Genomic DNA, 5,741 nt, shown 5'->3' on the forward strand with positions numbered 1-5,741 from the left:
GGAATGGAGGAGGAGTGGGAGAGGGCAATAGAGGGTGAGTGTGGTCATAATATTAATGAAAGATGTTAATATTTAATACTGATTCATTATTTTCATAAATCAGTGGTTACTCCTTGACCAGCTTTATACCCAAATAACCATACAGAGAAACTCGGATCCATTTAGCCTAGATCACAGTGCATAATAATTACTCCATCCTAAACCTCCAAGCTAGTATAGCATCCTCCCATTCAGATTTCCTGCAGGATGCTTACAATTTACTCATATCCTAGGCCCAAGCTCATTCCTTCTGGTGTTTCCTGGTTCTCTCCATGTGCGTCCCTCCTGTCCTTCCTGCTCTTTCTCCTCCCCTCACTGGACCAGGAATGTCCCACCCTATTCTTTGTTACTGCTCAGCATTGGCTAGTTGGACCTTATTGGCAATACAGAGAACAAATGGTGGCATGTTCACACAAAATTGAGACAGGAGATACTTAGAATAAACATCACAATGTAGTGTCCAGATTGAAACCAGATAATGGGGTGGAGAAAAAAGCATTTGAATGAACAAGGGTAAACTGTCCACTGTCCACAAGAACATTAGACCAACACAACATATTGCATTTATGTATGAAATTCTTGGAAGGAGGAACCTAGGTCTTAATATACTATTCCTCACTACCACTGAGCTACACCCCCGACCCTCCAAGTTGCCTTTCAAAGCAAGAACTGAGTTTATCTCACAGTGCATAAAAACAAGTAGAAGGGAGACTCCTGTTACAAATTGCCAATGAAAATTTTTGTATTGGATTTTCCCTTAAAGATCATGAAGTAATGTAAGTAATATGTTAGATTGAATGTCGGTTTCTAAGCAACATTTTGCCATAAAAGTGTGTTCACTAGAATGTCAGCAACTAGCTCATGAGCTCACGTTTAGGAAGCTGAGGATGAGGATAAACCAACATCAGTGGCTCCCTACAAAGAGAATATAAACATTATAAATCCTTACACAACTTAAAGGCTGGTTTTTAAGTAATCTGTAACCACTGGTGTAGAGTTTTGTTGTTTGGTTTATTAAGAAGCGTCTTCACTATGTAGTCCTTGGATGGCTTGCAACACAATATGTAGACCAGGCTGGCCTGGAACTCAGTGATCCTCTTGCCTCTGCCTCCCAAGTGCCACCACTCCCAGCACCACTGCTATTAAAATATCAGTAATAGCTGATCTTTATTAAACACTTTTGTATGTGAAGCATTACGCGTCTGGGAGCAAATCTTTGGCTTTGGCACTGATAAAAGTCCCATCCTCTGGGAATAGAGAATGAGATTTGGAGGAGCAAGGCAAGCTAGAAGAAAACTCAAAATTCTTGTGCCAGAGTGAGAGGTTAGCACTACCTTGATGTTGCACTGAGATCTGTGTTCAGCCCCAACCCAAGCAGCTGCAGTCCCGCCCCACCCCCACCCCCTCATGTGCATGCTGAGAGAACTTGGGTTTCAGTCTCAGAGTAGAAACAGTTTTTAGCAGTAGGAAACAGGAAGGTAAATGCAGGATGCTTGGAGTGTTGGGTTGTCTGGTACAGTTGGTGGACAGTGACCCTGAGAGAGAGAACCCTGCCTGAGAGTCAGAAAAGGGCCAGTTGGACCGTGTACAGAGTGGCAGGCTGGTCATTGGCGTCCAGGTCTGGCAGTGGTTCGGGAATGATCTGAGCCAGGTACTAGATACCCTATTGATTATCAAAAGTTCAAGGAAATGTACAAAACCCTGATGGGGCGTATAGCTCAGTGGTAGAGTGCTAACTAAAGATGTCAGAGGTCCTAAGTCCAGTCTTCAGCACTGCAAAAATTTAATTTTAAAATTAATATAGAGTGACATCTAACACTAAAAGCCATTTGAAAAACCACATGGGGCCAGGCAGTGGTGGCGCACACCTTTAATCCCAGCACTCGGGAGGCAGAGGCAGGTGGGTCGCTGTGAGTTCAAGGCCAGCCTGGTCTACAAAGCAAGTCCTAGACAGCCAAGGCTACACAGAGAAACCCTGTCTTGAAAAACAAAAAACAGGGGGACCCCTCGGGAGGGGGTGGGGTATGGGGAGGGGACGGTAAAAAATAAAAAATAAAAATAAAAAAAAAGAAAAACAAAAAACAAAAAACAAAAAAAAAAGAAAGAAAAAGAAAAAAGAAAAACCACATGGAAACCTACCATAGAAGCTTCATATATGTGAAACTTCCAGTGCCAAGAATGGATTACATCTTGCTGAGTGTTGGCCAAAGGGGCTCCATTAAAAAAAAAAATTCCCAAACATCACAGCATCGTAGGCTATTGGTTGTTCCCCACAACCTGATGGTAAGGCCGATCTGCTAAAGACAACACTTACCTATGTCGTCAAAGATGGGGAAGTTGAGCTGGAAGCAAAGCAGCAGCTTTACCTCCACTGACTAATGTTCTCATTGCTAACGGTGTTCTGCACACTACTGGAGGGAAAAGACAACCATCAGCATTGCCCAGCTACAAACCCTGGAACCTGCAGCGGAGACCTACCTGCCCGCGAGATAGACTGGTGCAATACCGGACAAGTGTTAGGAGAGTAACCAACCGATTCTGATGGGGTTCAGAGCCCATTTTATAAGATGGAACCACGTCTGACTCTCCAAACGTGGTCAGGAAGCTGACACTAGATAGGTCATGGGCTCCAGGGGGAAAAAGGTGAACATAGCAATAAAATGACTCCTAATTCTACATTACAATACCCATACTCAGCCCTCTTGAAAGAAGCTTCTTGCAGTACATCGGAATTAGCACAAAGATCCACAGCTGGCCAGTGTGCAGAGAGTGAGAGACTTCGGAGAACTCAGTCCTTAGTAGACAGCTTCATCAAACCCTTCCTTCCCATCAAGGCTCAGGGATCTGTGTGGAAGAGCAGGCAGGAGATGGTAAGGGCTAGAGGTAATGGATGACTCCAAGGAAATGGTGTCTTGTAGACACAGCAGGACTGATGCACATATGAACTCACAATGTGGCAGAACATACTAGACCTGTAGATGCAAGTCACACAGGGTCCCCAGCACAGAGGGAAGTGGGCACAGGCTGCCACCCCTAGCCAAGAAGTTTTCTGTAACTGAAACCCACTTACAAGCATATCAGTTTTCTCCCCATGCTCAGGATATCCACCATATTCTAAGGCAGGCTCTGTGCACAGGAGTCGTTGGCCAAAACAAAGTAAGCTCAGTGGCACTTCTGTCTCACTTTTGTTGGGTTGATTGTTTGGGGCACATTTTGCCCTAATTAGTCGTTTTCCTTGTTTGCTTTTCATTTTGCTTTTTTGTGGTTCAGTTTGATTTTTAGGCTTTTCTGGTTTTGCCTTTTGATAGAGAAAGAGCATAGAGTTCTATGTTTGGGGAGAAGGGGAGGGTCTGGCAGGCACGGCGGGGAGAGGCAAAAGCGCCATCAAAGCAGTGTTGAAAAGACGATCAACAGCAGTAGGCATGAGGAGTCTGGTGTGCGTTTGCGGGGCAGTGGCCACACGCACAAGCCACACCAGGGGTGCACAGACCTTCAGAGGAGCAGGGCAAGAGCACCAGGGTTGGTCAGAGACTCTGCTCCAAGCATGAGGATTTTCACCAAACAGCTCAAATCAAGTTCCAGGATCCTTCACACCTAGGCCACTCATGTGTAGAAAGAGAAACTACACACTTGGGGACTAGCACTTAGAGGGGGGGAAAAAAAGAAACTTAACTTGGAACTATTTGAGGTTTTGGCTGCAGTTTAATGGGATTCATCCCTCAGCTAGGGTATCCACTGTGTATAGCACCTACCCATTAATTACACCATAGCTGTCTCTGGAATCACATGACTATTAAAGGATTACAGAGCCTTTTTTTTTTTTTTTTTTGGACAGAGCATGATGCAGGCAGTTAGTATATTCCATGGAAGCTAGAAAGCACTTCAAGTCAGTGGTTCTCAACCTTCCTCTTGCTGTGACCCTTTAATACAGTTTTCTCATGGTGTGGAGAGCCCAACCATAAAATTACTTTCATTGCCACTTAGTAACTGTAATTTTGCTACTGTTATGAATTGTAATATAAGTATCTGATACGCATTCGACCCCCAAAAGGGTCGTGACCCACAGCTTGAGAACCACTGCTCTAAGTGAAAAAAACATGTCCACATAACCTCTATCACAGCATAACATCATAATTCTGCTATTAGTCCTGCTTGCCTAATTCATAAATTGAACTCATACAGGTACATCTATACCATGCAGTACCCCCCTCTGCATAGAGAATGGTGTTGCCCACAGTGGGCTGGATCGTCCCACATTGGTTGACCTAAATAACAAGTCCGTAGACACATCCACAGGTCACCCTCACTTAGACCCTCGTTGGACTGTTGGAGCTCCCTTCCAACATGACTCTAGAGTATGTCAGGCTGACTATTAAAACAATTACACTGGGGACACAGTCTGTCCCTCACTAGTGAGAGATAGGAGACTTTTCCAGGGCCTTGGTGTTCCCCCTGTGCTTACGAGGTGTGTTGCTCAATAATTATTCAAAGTGGAAGACAAGCTGGGCGAAGTGGTGCACGCCTTTAATCCCAGCACTCGAGAGGCAGAGGCAGGAGGATTACTGTGACTTCGAAGCCAGCCTGGTCTACAAAGTGAGTCTAGGACAGCCAAGGCTACACAGAGGAACCCTGTCTCAAAAAACAAAAATAAAAACAAACAAACAAACAAACAAAAAAACCCAGAGAACTTCGTATTTGAATTAGTGGATGCCCACTAACTTTTAAATTTAGGGACTAGAGAGGTAGGTCACAGCACTGGAATTTGGAGCCTATGAGTAGAAGAAGTGGGGGAGTGGAAAGTTAAAAACACTATTTTTACTATCAAACTTATAAAAAGAAGATGCTGTTATCTGTATAAGTTCAAATGCTGTTATTATTATTATTATTATTATTATTATTATTATTATTATTATTATTATTATTATTATTATTGGAAAGTTCCAGAACTATTCAGAGAAAAAGTCTGGTTACATACACAAATAAGAATGTTGACACATTTTTTACATTGCAAAGGCACTGGGTCTCTATCACAGAGTTATATATGGCAATTGCAGGCAGGGATTTTCAGTAATTCAGGGTATTATACAAAGGAAAAGAGGAGCCTTGCACCCTTGGGTTTGTTTGTTTCAGAGAACAGTTTATGAAGACATGGTTTGAGTCAGTGGAGGAATGAGTCATTGCCTTCCAAAGGAAAGGTCAGACAGAAGTAATTCTATAAATGTTTAGTTTTTCCTAAATTCAGGAAAGTCACATCAATAGAGTTTTTGCTCAGATACCAGTCATGCATTATTTTATGTGATTTACAAGCCCCCTTCATGTGCATCTCCCAGGTTTCTCAGCATGCCAAGGCAGGGTGTGGACTGAGTTTCAAGCAGTGTCAAATTTAAGACTGAGCTTGAGCCTGTTTTGTAGGCCCTGGGGGGATCTAGGCCAGGTCAGATTTCCCAGCACTGGAGCTGGAGCCATTATCAGTAGATAGAGAACTGACTGACAGCCACACCCTTCCTGCAGCAGGGACTTTCCTGAGGGGGGGACGGAGCACCTTGGCAGTAAGAGGCCTGAGTGCTGGCAGGTGTATTCTTCCAGCCTGAGAGTATGAATGTGTGTGTTGGGGGGGGGGGGGGGAGAGGGAGGAAGACAGTGAAGAAAGAAGAGCACAAAAATCTGTCATTCAGAGAAAAACATTTTTATCCTCCAGACAA

The sequence above is a fragment of the Acomys minous genome (assembly GCF_964271855.1).
Source record: "Acomys minous genome assembly, chromosome: 13".
In the NCBI taxonomy this organism is placed as follows: Eukaryota; Metazoa; Chordata; class Mammalia; order Rodentia; family Muridae; genus Acomys; species Acomys minous.